At 34.1% G+C, this 14,531-nt stretch overlaps 1 long non-coding RNA gene across 3 annotated transcripts; it reads left to right on the forward strand.

The window, feature by feature from the left end:
* Positions 1-73: 73 nt before the first annotated feature.
* Positions 74-10,077, forward strand: LOC114078305. Of its 3 annotated transcripts, none has more exons than XR_003579910.1 (4): positions 74-3,829; positions 7,291-7,374; positions 9,092-9,156; positions 9,709-10,077. It is a non-coding gene; the product is annotated as an uncharacterized LOC114078305 (long non-coding RNA). The 3 variants fall into 3 exon arrangements; XR_003579909.1 differs by lacking the exon at positions 7,291-7,374 and having other exon boundaries at positions 9,709-9,796; positions 9,913-10,077; XR_003579908.1 differs by lacking the exon at positions 7,291-7,374.
* The last annotated feature ends 4,454 nt before the right edge of the window (positions 10,078-14,531 follow it).

Consider the following 14,531-nt stretch of genomic DNA (forward strand, 5'->3'; position numbering starts at 1 on the left):
CATGCGGGCGTGCGGGCGTGTGTGTGTGGGCGTGGGCGTGGGCGTGGGCGTGCGTGCGTGCGTGCGTGCGTGGGTGCGTGTGTGTGTGTGTGTGTGTGTGTGAAGAAGTCAAGGTTCCAAGGCCGATTTAATTAAGGTAGTCTAGTAATTTTTCGTTGATTCTTGTAAAAGAAGGTATGGTGACCCTATATCCTTGATTAATCTTCCATTCAAGGATCCAATCCAAAATAGATTTTGAAGCTTCTCACAATGTCAAAATCCTACGTTCTAATCTAAGAATGGGTTCATTGGTAAAGAGTTTTTATGACATTTATATGGATAATTAAAGTTTTATTGACGATTTTAAGTTTATTTTATATAGAATTCCTCCAAGAACATATGTGTTCCTCTAAACCCCTAAATTGAATGGAAATTGGTTTGTACATTGAATAGCATGTGATAATATGATGTTAGTTTATGGATTCATGTCATTAATTATGTCTTGTGATGGAAAAGTATTATGTATTGAGGTATTGATGTATTTGTGTGTTGGTGAGTTTTGATCTAAAGACTTGAAGGTATATTCTAATCGATCTCTTGTTGAATTGCTCATATTGATGAGGGAATTGTTTATGGATATATGTCAATATTATTCTTTATTGTAGTATCTTGGAAATAAGTGTTAATACCTATTCTTATTGAGTTGTAATTTTGACACATTAATGTGTGATCCACTTATGGTGGAGATGCTTATTTGATAGCTATATGAATGTGAATCTAGTAGAATTAAGGTGATAATGTCTTGAAGTAGTCTTACATGTGATTCCAATGATAGAATGATGATCTTGTATAGAATGTGAATGTGTTCTTATTGAAAGCGTACTCTCATTACATAATCTTGACTTGGTAGGCTTATGCATTCTATTCTTTTATAGTTGAATGTAAAAGTATATGTGTCTTGAATTGCTACTAGTGATAATGAGTTACATGATTATGAGCACTTCAATACTTATTTGGATATAATGTATATTGATGAATGGTTGGAAGATATTTATGTAGAAAAATATTTGGGAGGTTTAATTGAAGATGTTTAATTATATCACAAAAGTGTTCAATTTGATAGGAATTTTATATTGTCTTTGTCATGCCCATTGGCGAACATAATTGGAAAAACTTAATTGAAGTTGCATGTATCATTCGCAATGGCATCTAGACAAGGAGTTTGTTGTGTTTCTATATGTATGAGAATTTTCTATTGGGATGAAGATGTTCACATGCTTTATAACAATTTATTTATATATTCCAGGATTAAGGTTAAGTGGACACATGGTCACTATCTTGTTTTGTTCCTACCATTGTTGCTCTTGAGCAATGGATGTTGTTTGCTAATGCACATCTTCTTGATTTTTAGAGATTTAAATTTGAGGACGAATTGTTTTCAAGAATAGGGGAATGATAACATCAATGTCGGCCTACTAGTACTAAAGTTGACGGGATTCAATTTAAAATCAATAAATATGTTTATTGATAAAGAGATGTTCAAAGCCCAAATGTAAGAAGATTGGATCACACAAAGCCCAACAAAGGAGCCAAAAGGCTGAATGGTTAAAGTCAAAGTTTAGTCAAAATTCCCTAGTTTAGAAACCTTATTTTAAAGTTTTTCCTAGTTTAAAAAGTTTCCTAGTTTAAATACTTTATTTTAATGTTTTCCTAATTTAAAAAGTTTCCTAGTTTAAAGTTTTTTGTTTCCTAGTTTGATGTTTCCTACTTTAAAAGTTACCTAGTTTAAAGTTTTCCTAGTGTAAAGTGTCCATAAAAGTAGGATTTAAATTATATTCTATTTAGGATAGGTCTTCCTTATATAGAGGGGTTGATTTTATTATTTTGGACATATGATTAATATTATTTGAGATATTTCTCTTCTTTACACCTATGTGTGTGGTAACTATGGATTTATCTTACAACATTATAAGAACGATTCTTTAGAGGGTAAGATTAATTCTTAATTTGATATCTTTGGTTTTTATTCCTAAATTAGAGAAGGTGATTTGTCTTATACTAATTGTTCTCTCTAATTTCTACACAATAGGGGTCTAGATAACTTTTGATGTAAGTTCTTGAATTGACTTTATTTATTATTATTATCATAATTAGTCTTACTCCTCTAACTTGGAATACTGATATCAAATAGGGTTCTTAGAACTTAATCTTGAAATTAGGGATTTTATTCTTGAATTTCATATATCATTCAATTTCGTCTTTAATCTTTATAATTTTGCTTCCGCATTATGTTATTGTTTATTCTGGTAACCAGATTCTTGTCAAGCAAGGTCAGCTTGGGGTTACTTGCAATTCTAGGTCCTATGTTACGTCAAAGGGTAGGCTCTGGACGTGACCTCTAAATCCTAGATCCATGATATTAGTACTGCACACCTTAATAACAATAGATTGTATCTATAGGCATTAGTTATACATTTGTTGAAAAAGAGTTCCATCGTAACATCTCGTAAACCAAAATATCTAGGATTAAACAAAGAAACTTAGAATAGTTATTTTTGGAAAGAAAAGGGAAAATCTGGAAAATTTCCTAAGTGTAAAAGTAAGTTTTAGGTCATTTTCAAACGACCATAACTTCTATCTCAAGATGACTTAGGGTCAGTTCTTTGTATGGTTAGGAATCCCTTGAATAGATCTTTCCAACACCGCTGAGTATGCATAATTTCGATATCATATGAGGGAGATATGCCTACCGAAAGTTGGGCTGTTGGATTGAGAAAATCTAATCCGGATTTTAGTAAGGGTAAAGTGGTCTTTTCACCCTACTATTTCCTAATTTATATTAAGAGTTTACTAGAGGTAAAGTGAATCCTTAAGTAAGTTTTTAAAATATTTAATACGCTTAGGGCTTGGGAGAAAAGAGAATAGAAAAAGGAGAAAGAAAAAAAAGACTAAGATTTCGCCAAGATCGTTGAGTGAGTTTCCTCGGGGGTTATCCCTTGCACGTATGTTAGATCTTTCAGTGATGGGTTCTTACACCCACACAACAATATGTTTAATTTAGCGTAATTAATATAGATTGAATGATGAACTTTGAAGTTCTTGATGAAAAACCATTGAATTCTTGTTGGTTGAGTTGTAGTATACCTTGGGTTGTTAGATTTGTGTTTCACGGTTTTTTTACGAGTCTAAACTGTTGATATATTTAACATCACAAAATTAAAAAACATTGATATATGTATGATATAAATAATTTCTTTTACTTTGTCAAACTTCGGACCAACTCAAAATAGGATAAACGAATCAAAAGATAGCGAGGAAAAAGATATTGATATCTAATAGAAAATAATTCTCCTTAATTATATCCGTGGATTTCCAAGATAATCACTCAACTAACAACTATTATCTCGGAGGGTTAATAAAACTTGCAATTAAAGATTAAAAAAAATCTATTACTTGAGTTATCATATGAGAAATCATTTTTTACGGGTGTAAATCTTGATTAGTCGGATCTCTAATACGAACCCCGAATTGAAAAAAATGGCATTTGAGTAATTTTCTTCAAGGTGAAGGTTAATTTAGTTTCATTTCCAGTTGCGTTTTGTCGACATGTAAGGCTTATATATTTGGGCTATTTGTTCCGTTTCTCTCTCTCCACTTTTAACTCAACTAGTGTACAGTGATCACAACGAAATTGCTCAGGCGAAATAGTCGAGGTGAAAAATAGAGCATCGACAATGGTACTGAATGTCAATGGGGTGTCGTTAAAATCTCACAAAATGTTACCATTTCCTTGTTCTTCAGCCAGATCTCTGAGAGTTTTGATGGCTTCAACCATTCATCGACCTTCTGTGTGAGTATTTCTTTACTCTCTGTTTTTGTTTTTGAGCTAGTGGGTGTCGCTTAATGTGGTTTGGTTTCCGTTATTTTGATTTTTGGGGAAGTGGGTCGATTTTGATTTATTGGTTTCTGTTTGTGTGATTTGAGTTTTAGCTACATTGCGTGTGAATCAGTTTTAAATTTGAAGAAATGAGTATCTCTTAATGTGGGGTGTTTTTCATTCTTTTGATTTGTTGTGAAGTGGGTCGGTTTCTTTTTGTTTCATTTGTGTTTTGTTGTTTCAAGGATTTTAGACTTGATTGTTAGCTACACCGCATTTCATTTGAATTTGGAGAAAATGGGTATCTCACAGAATGGTATTGTTTTTCATTCTTTTGATTTGTTATGTGATTTGAGTTTTAAATACATTGGGTTTGGTTCAATTTTTGAATTTTGAAAAATGTTTGTATCATTGGAAATGGGTTCCTCTCAATTTGGTTTCTGTTCAATTGTTTCATCTTCTTTTAATCATATGAAAAATGGATCAGTTTTGATTTGGTTTCATTCATGTTCACTTGTTTCAATGCTTTAGTTTATGACTTTACTGAGAGAGCTATACTGGGTGCATTTCATCTGAATTTGAAAAAAATGTTTGTATCAATGAGAATGGGTATCTCCCAATGTGGAAATGGGTCGGTTTCGTTTTGGCTTATTATTGTTTTGTTGTTCAAGTAACTTGTGTTTATGGCTTGGTTTTTAGCTAGACTGGATATGAAGGAAAAGTGTTTGTATCATGGAAAATGATTTGGTCTGTACCAAACTGCATGTTTCTGGTGTGTGTTTGTGATTGTAATTTTTGTTTTCTTGAATCTATTGATTGATTGGTGAATGGTGGTAGTGGTTGGTGTTGAGGTAGCTTTTATCAAGAAATATTTAAAATAAAAATTTCACTTTTTTTCTAAATTGGGAAATGCTGTCTTGTTCTGCTTTATGTGTTACTTAGTTTGTTCCATGGTGTTTATCTTGCTTTCTATCTTCTTTTCTTTTTGTTTAATTATTCATTGCATTGTTGATTTCTAGGAATTTCCTGGTTAATCAAGTGTCCTGTTTTACTGCCTTTAAAAATGTCTTTTTTTGGATAGTGATGTATGTTATTATCATAACATAATCAATGTGTTTTTGATTGTTGTATGTATGGATCTTGTTTTTTTCCTTCTATTTGATTTTTGCTTCAATATCTCTCCAATGATTTTCGTTTCTGTAAATTCCTCCTTGAGTTTAGTTTAGTTACTCTTTCTTTTGCTTAAATAATATGTACTAGTTTTTGGTTGTATTTTATGCGGGTGAAGTCAGATTAGCCTAATAGTTCTCTGATTGCATGATTTTCCTTAATGATAGATGGAGTTATGACTTACTTAACAGTAAATCGGAATTACAGTAATAATTTGTGATATTTGGGAAAAATGTAGCACCTATGGGTAGAAAAAACATGTGGAAAGATTGTAAAGAAAATGGGGAACTGGATATTGTTGCGTATGTTTATTTATTTCTTGGAAATAGGCACTAAGCTAAACATTGCCTGTTCCACGGGCTTGTCTTATCACACTAAGTGAATTAGTCAAATCTCCAAGTAAGTCTAAGCTCACCTTTATTGAGTAAATATTTGAACTAGGTACTTTTCCATGACGTGGGCTTGTCTTAGTATGTTGAAACCTACTCAGTGAATTTCCAAGTAGGAGTGTACATCATTCTTTATCCACAATTCCTTTGATTTTGCACTATCACTTTTGGCGGACTTGTCTTAGTGCAAAGTGTCTCCAAAAGACAAGTCCACCAAAAGGTCTAAAATATACAAAGGGTTTTCATTTTAAATATGAAAAGACATTTTGCTTTCTTATCTATAACAGTTCTGAGTCTCACAAACAAACAAGGAATATTACCGAGTTGGAGCTAACTTTATTAATAATTCTTGAGTTCCTTGTAGGATTCGGTGAGCTGGCCTAAACTGTAAGCTAAATTGCTTTCTCAGTTGGTGAGACTCAGAATATTTTAAAACTGTGTTGCGTTCTCAATTTTATCCAAATGGAAATGTCTCACTTGGTGTCTATCAAGAACCTAGATATCTAAAATGTGCCAAATCTCCAGTCATCTCAATCTTAGGCAAAAGTTACTGTCTCCTAGTAACAACATCCCATATCCAAATCCCAAAAACGAATGTTGAGCCACCACATCAAATAAGGCGCTTCTTTGGAGGCACACCCAAGTATTTACATGTACTTTATTTCTTTCAATAACGTGTATTGTGAGTGCATGTTGAAAATAAGTAAAAGTGTTGAGATGGGATCATTAGGCAATGCTGGAACCATCAAAGTGATCTGCCAAAGGCGTAATGCAGACTCATTTTTTTGGTATTATGATCTAGAAATATGGAAAAGTGTATTGTATATTAAGGGTAATTGAGATCCAAAAGGTAATATGTTGAAGTACATTATGCTTACGCCATCAGGTCAGCAGAATCAGTGAGCTTCCACTATATTTGGCAATTCGTCAAAATACATTCCACTATGTTAGTTATGATCGTCGAGTGTGTTTGATATAATAAAGCAAAAAGTCTTTTTAAACTCATAAAATAAAACCCTTTGAATATTTTATACCTTTTCTCCCCTTTTGCTTGCAGTACCTTGTTTGAGTGTGGGAGTATCTTTTGTGTTCAATTGTTAAGTACGTGTAGTGCATATTTTTTGTTAGAGTAACACTCCGAAATTTCAAGACCTAATTCTAGAGCCTAACATCTTGTTCTAAGATTTGGAACACTGTTAAAAGGCCTAAAATAATTGTTATAAGTCATTTAGGAATTTTTAGAGTCAAAACGCCAAGGAACGTCCATGACATTTGGACACTAGGGAAATAGGTGCTAGTGTGCCTTAGCCTATTTCATTGGGTTTTAAGAGTGAGAATTTAATAAATTTGATTGAAAGGTGTCAAACATGTATTAGAATGTATTTTGGGTCAAAATTTTTGGGTATGAATCCCCAAGGACAAACCTAAGGGTCCTTGAGGAGGACCCTTCCCAAAATGGGTAAAAACTGTTTTTTCATAGTGGACAATTGATGAGCCAATCGATGAGCCGTCGATTGATTGAAACTCCGCCGATGGCACCGTCGTCCCACACTTAGCCATTTTTCCAAAATGGCAAAAAAACAGGTCTCTGACACAATCGATAGATGCGCAGGACGGTGGGTGCAAGGGGTCGTCGACTGACCTACGGATCGTAGGTCGGGGTCTTATAGGGCAGGTTTTTGGTTTTGTTGTGACGTTTTAAGTGGGTTGTTTTAATTAGTTAGTTAGTTAATTTGTTAGTTAAGAGTTAGGGGATGTCTAATTATGGTAATTAAGTGACTATATAAGGACGTAAACATAATTAAACTAACTCAACACACTTAAATTCCAAAACCTAAATCCTCCGTGTTCTCACTACTTTCTTTCTCCCCAAAGAAGACTCCATCGAAGACCAAGGTCAAAGGGCATTAGGGAAGCAATAACTTCACTTTACTCCATCAATCTTCAAGGATTAACAAGGTATGGAAGTGTTTCACCTTTTGGACTCCTTTCTCCAAATGGTTCTTTCTAATTGATTTCCAAAAGATGATATGAACACGGGTTTCTTTCTAATACGAAATTGATCTTTCAAATTGTATTATTCTTGATTTATTTTGATTATTATGGTTATATTATGATGGATTATTGGTTAATTAGTTTAGTTCTTGATGTTCGGCCTAGTTCTATGGAAGAGATCATGAACTCATGTTGAATTGGTTTGTGTTTATGAAATTGATTTAGTTCTTGTGTTAATTACTATCATAATGATGTTATTACTCCTATTTATGGATGAATTTGGTTGGTTCACGGTAAGACCAATGATGAAGGTTTTTGAAGAAGAATTGGTAAGACTTTGTGCTCTGGAACCTTTACTTTAATTGTGATGGCTTGTACTTGATGGTGAAGTTCAATTGAAGTAAATCTTGTGATTAGATTAAGTAGGTGTTGGTATGATGATGCAATTGAAATGTCTCCATTATGTGAATTGTGAGATTATGATTAAGATGTACTGATATAACGTTGGTTGTGAATTACCTATGTGACTTACTATGATATGCTGATGATAACATGTTAATTTCACATATGAGGGTTTTAATGAATAACATTCTCATGCAATTCCAATTGAGCCAATGACTAATACTATACAAGGGGCTAGTCTCCTATGACCTAAAATAAGTTATGATTGTTAAAGGATGACTTAAGGACATTTCCAAAGGGACTTTAGCTTAGCACCGAGTTAACTATTAGTGAGGAGTGTCCCTTCCCAAGTAGGGAAGGTAGGTTCACTTTAAACTGATGAGATAGAGATTACAATGCCAAAGGCGTAAATAGGGTCTCAAACATGTCTCCTAGCTCCTGAACTATGTTGCCTCCATATGAATACTAGCTAGTGGATCCACCTAGATGCTATGTTCATGTTTGGTACTGCTTTGGCTAGTAGACCACCTTCTTTCGGTGTAGGGTTTCATGACACCGGATTCCACATTTAGCTCTTGTAGTCTACGACGGTTAAGACAAGTTTTCCCGAAATTGAAATGAATGACTAAAGTTAAATGAAAGTAGACATTGATTAGAATGACTTGAGCGGTCTACTTAGAATAGGTAGGGGTATGAGACCCTATCTAGACATTTCACAAGTTAAATCTAAAGGTAGTCTTAGGATATGGTCTTATGAGCTATGTTATTATGGATTATATGATGTTGACTTTACATGATGATGCTACTATGTGATGTTGACTTTACATGATAATGCTATTATATGATGTTGACTATAGTGATGGACATGTGTTGGTCTAAGTTTATATATGTAGTAATGACTATGATGATATATGTAGTATGAAGCAAAGCATTACTTATTATCTTCTATCTTGTTTACTTGATTGTGTGGGGTTATGGTACTTCACATTAACATTTCAGTTTTAAGCTTCGTATGGGACTGTTGGTAAGGGTTTTGTATCGTTATGTTGATATGGTTCTTTGTGTTGAGGTATCTTGATTATGAACACAACTTATGTTGTTGTGATCCTTATGTTGTATATGCTCTCTTGAATGTGCATTAAAGGCTTTCAAAGACTTAGAATGTTTTCTAAAGTATAGGTCCCTTTTCATGAATGTTTCAAATTTTTTGTGTTCATGTTTCCATACTAAGTACAAGTGGTGTACTAACCCATATTTCTATGCTTTCTACAATATGTAGGATCCGGCCATTGAATTTCTAGAAGGCCAATTGAAGAAGGCTTGAATTCTCTTTCTCCATGATTGGTAGGTCCTCACCATTCCGAGAATGAGGCCACTATCTAGCTACTTGATATTGTTATTGTCTAAAACATTTAGTTTCCTTCTCTTTTATTTGAAGACTATTATTGTATAAGCCTATATGTGGATTTTGTTATAATTAAGTACGGGATATACCCGAATGTTTTACTCATTCTAGATGGTTTAAATGTGAGACATTCATATCATACTATCTTTTTATATTGTGTATGTAGCTTAAAGTAGAAGCCTATGTAATCTTTGTATTCCAGAAGTCTAAGTAAACTCCATATGTATGTATATTATTAGTAAGCGAGGTCTATGTATACCTTAATATATATAAAAAGTTTGAAATTTTTCGTGTTTAGCCTATAATATGTGATGACGAATGCTAAGGGCTAGTCTATGTCCTCTCCGAGGATGAAGATGTCGGCTACGTATAGGGGGTGCTCCCCGAATGTGATAGTTCGATAAGTCGATCCAACCCTACTTGAAATTATTTCAGTTGTCATTTTATTTTCTTCATTTTGACTTATAGTTTTTTGTTTGTGTCTTCTATAGGTGAATTAGTTATTTTATGTCAAATACGAGAAGTACGAGATCACCTTTGATCGAGCAATTAGTTCACTACCTTTCCTCTAACAAGCAAGTAAGCCAACTACCTTATCTCATTAGCGAAGCTAGAGTACATGAGTAGACTGCTTTTCTTAGTTAGAAAATGGAATTGATAAAAAAACTTTCTGTGGGCTTTGCTGCTCTCCCCAGGAAAGATCAGAAGGTCAGAAGTGGATTCGCCCTGTGTGCTGCTCGCGACGCCCCTGTAGAAAAGCAAGCTTCTTCCCCTTACTTATTTTATTAGTAATGACCGCCCTTAAGATGCCGTTGCGAGTTTGTTCGCGGTAGTATTTACGTTAGTAGTGCAGCCCTTCCTTCTTCNATTCGCCCATACGATAGAACAAGGAGAGCAATCAACGCTATGGCTACTTTAGGACAATTCCCGCTTATTAGAATAATGGTGGATGTACAAGAACATGAACCTTAGAGGCAGAGGCTTAGACCCTAGTGAGGGGTGCTAAAATTAATGCCAACAGCTCAAACAAATTTAATGTTGAGGATGAAGTGGAAGATGAGATAGCCTCTCCTGAACGACAACCATTAGAACTAAGAGGTCGAGGCCAAAACATGGCGTGCTTGGCATTCGAAGAATATGATATGTAGTTAGATGGAGCTAGATCTATTTAAGTTATTGTACTTATATCATTGCCGTTAGGAGAAGATATTATAATTACTAGCACCATGATTCAAGGGTTGAAATTGAAAGGTCTATTTTAGAGGAACAATTAGTGAGAACGCGAATAAAATGTTGATGAACTTCACCGTAACTTGTAAATAAACTAAGATCCTGGAGTCTATCAAACTGTGATGAGAATTAGGTTATTTCCCATTGTTTCTAATTGATGCTTCTTCTGTTATTGTGATCAAGGATATTAGCCTACCGTCTGAGTGTGTACAAATCGAAACTAGTTTAGTATCACAACCAAGGTTTGGGGGGTCGTGTTCCAAGTGTGCGGTAGTGAAAATAGTAGATAAATTATAATTTTTGTTCTAGTTAGTAATATTTTGAGAAATTATCGAATAAAAATAGAGTAATTAAGTTTGTGACACTGAAGTGTCAAATATCAAATTAAAGGTTTGTCACCATTAGTAAAGAAAACTAAAATAACAACGGGAATAAGGTATGGAGAGAAGTTCTTGGGGTGTGACCGTAATATATCTTGAATTAAACCATTCGTTACATGCCTTCGATAGGAAATTTGTAAGATAATAATGACTACACTAAGTTTTAGGGGAAACTAAATTCCCTTTCGGGCAACTTACCCCATATCATATGGGTTCCTCTCGAACACCCACTCTTCTAATGAAGACTAGCCTACGCCTTAACAATACACGCTCTTTCAATGATGAGAGCTAGAATATGGCACTAGGGTTTACTCTCTCAGGCTGAACCTCATGTCGCCTAACTCCTTCGGCCATCAGTGTAGCGGTTTTGGTTTCGCAACCTTTCTCTCGAGCAAAAAGAAAACACATGGGTCCTTTTATATTTACAACTACAAACCCATTAAATTAAATAACAACCACTAGGTGAAATAACTATTAAAATGCATCTAACCTATTAGCAAGAAAGACCAAACAATAATATCAACACATATTTCCTATATCACACCCCAAGAATGGGGTTTTTTAGCCACACATTAAGAAATAAGAAAATACACCTAAAATTATAGAGAAATCAAATGGGTATAAGAAACTAAACATTAATATGAGCAAAAAAAGAAGAATGGAAAAGACCCACTTCAAATTTGAGGAAGAAGAGCTCCTTTGTTCAAGTCTTTCACAAAACCCCTGTCCAAACATGAGAGAAAAATACCAAAAACTAAACTTCTAAAAGTGAAAAATAATAATAATGTTTGGACCTTTAAATATATCACCTACAACTAGTATTTATACCTTTCAAATTCGGTGCTGGAAATCCATTTGGTGAAGTTAGTCGGGAATTACCGAGAAGTTTGGCGGTTCACCCTTCTTCTAGTTCATCGCCGTTTGTGCTTTGCCTTAACCGTCTATGCGTTTTGGATCATTGGGTGGAACAATTATGCTTCGTGAAACTACTTGGTAAAGCATCGATGCCTGCTCCTTTTCATCACCTTTTTGATCTACTTTCTTCAGGTTTCGCTTGCTAGAAAAACAGGCGAATTACATCCTTTTCGACTGATCGCCAAGTATACTTTCCGATGCTCAGGCTGAAAGTTTAGCTCTTTTCATCCTTTTTGGTCCCGTTTTGTGCCCAAGTGTCCTTGCTTACACTAAAACTTCAAATACATGAAACTTAAGAGTTTTTATAAGATATTGATATAGAATGAGCATTTGAGGACACTATTTTCATTAAAAAGAAGTGAGTCCAATTTGAGTACTCATCAACACCCCAAACTTAAACTTTTGTTTTTCCTCAAGTACAACTCATGTTTAGCAATTCAAACACTACAAAAGAACTCTATTTATCGACAAACAAAATCCGTCACTATCCAATGAAAATCTATCACTAAACATGATTAGCAACGGATTAGCAATGACTTATTGATTGTTGCTATTTCGCTCGTTAGTAAGCTCTTAGTGACGAAAATATGATTCTTTCACTAGTTTAACGACGACATAGTGACGAACTATTTCCGTCGCGACTTGTTAGAAACAGACATATTCGTCATTAAATTTATATATTTTGTTGCTAATTTCATTGTTCAACGACGGAAAAATGAGTTCTGTCTCAGTTTAGAGACTTAATAGTGACGAAATATTTCCATCGCCATTGTTAGCGATTAATATAGTCGTCATTATATTTATATAGTTTTATTGCTAAATTCATCATTCATTGGTTGCTAATCCACTACCAACATTTTTACATAGTAACCTCCAAATAGTCACTAAATTTGTTGCTAAAAATTATTCTTCTATAATTATATTAGAAATAAATTAAATTTAAATTACTAAATACTCCAAAAATGACAAGCATTCAGATAATATAATACTCATAGACGATTCATAATCTAAACTTCATATTTTCAGTTAGAGATATCAAAAGAAAACTATCAAGTACTTTTAAATGAACCTACGTTAATCAAAATGTTACTTTACAATTAGTAGTCAAAAACTAAAGTTGTAGGGGACTAAGGGATACGATCGTCACTTGAAATTGAGGGACCAACCTCATTCACATCAGTAGTAGGAGACACTATGGGTGTCACAAGCGATTGCTTGCCAGAGGGATCAATTTCGCTGCTTCCACTTGCTCAACAATAATAGGAATAAGATGACTAGCTAGTGTAGGCATCATTTGCTTTACAAACTCATCCATATTTGTTGTTGATGTTAATTGAGAAAATGAAGGTGGTAATGATGATGAGCCACAACGATTCTTCCCATTGTAATTTTTTCCTTCCGAATCTAGATCATATTTTCTTCTTTTGTTTTCTCCTCCCGCAGCTTGGTAATATGCTTTTTATTGATTAATATCAGTTTGAGACACAATTTTTTCCCTAATACTTTTTCATATTTTTCCTAAAGTAAGTAGAGGAAATGAGAAAGAATTAAAGATAAAGAACAAAACAAACTTTGCAGAAATATGCATAAGCTTTTTATTTAAAATGCAATGTACATTTTTCAACCATATAATAAAAACAAGACAAGAGGTTAACACGCCCCAAACACACACACAAAACACGACAAGAGGTCTCAACACCCCCCAAAAGATAAACACAAAAACACTTTACATATGATTAAAAAAATCATGGAATCAAGTTGCAGGAAATTCTCCAATGATGCACAATCCTCAAATTTCTCATTCCGGATTCAAGAAAACCCAATGGTGCCTACACCAAGTCTCCAAATCCCATTCAAATTGAATTGCGAAAGGAACTTGCAAGAACTCACACTATATACGATCAAAAGAACCCGTCCTACTCAAGATGATAATCAGGAGTTGCACGAAGGCAAAATCAAAGAATAACATATGCAAGTCAATAAGAAGAAATCAGGTAGCCCCTTCCTAGCATTAACTTTGATGATGCTTACACTAACAATAATGGTTTAAATGAACCAATTAGCAAGAATGTTACTCCTGCAATATGCACATAAGCATTCCCATAGGGAGAGTGTGATTTCATGTGATTAACTTTAAATTCTCTGTTGACAAATACTAGAACCTAACATCAAATGGACACAAACAACCCAGGGTAGTCAAAAATCACCAAGAAAAACTTTTTACTTTTAGATTAAGATTGGTGTTATGTATTAAATGGTACATGCAACTTGCACAAATGCCAATTCACATAGGATGAGAGCCTAGTAAAATCACGATTGATATATTCATTGATTGAAAAAGAGGTCAGGCTCGAGAGCTATAGAAGAAAATAAAAGAAACGAGACCGTCACTATCACCTCAAGCTAACTTCATGCTAGCAACTTTTTCTTCTTACTAGCACCAACCTTTGATTGCAACAACTCCTTTCTATTGCATTTGTAACTCTATAAATGTTTAATCCATTTTCCTTTAACAGAAAGTTAACTCAATCCCTGAACCAACCCCCTATAGCATTATTCAATCATATGTTGCTCGTCTAAGTCACACTCAGTCTAAAAATGATATTCCTATTGAATTTTACTAGCCTGTTAACACTACTAAACATGGATTGTCAGTAGTGGTACTTTAGAAAGATGATTACATGGTCATGATAGCAGCCAAATGTAATATAACTCTTGTTGTATAATGAATTACACCTGAATTACAACTAGCCTGCAACTTGAAGTGTATTTAGAGAGTATTCTAGGCA

The sequence above is a fragment of the Solanum pennellii genome, chromosome 8 (assembly GCF_001406875.1).
Source record: "Solanum pennellii chromosome 8, SPENNV200".
Classification (NCBI taxonomy): Eukaryota; Viridiplantae; Streptophyta; class Magnoliopsida; order Solanales; family Solanaceae; genus Solanum; species Solanum pennellii.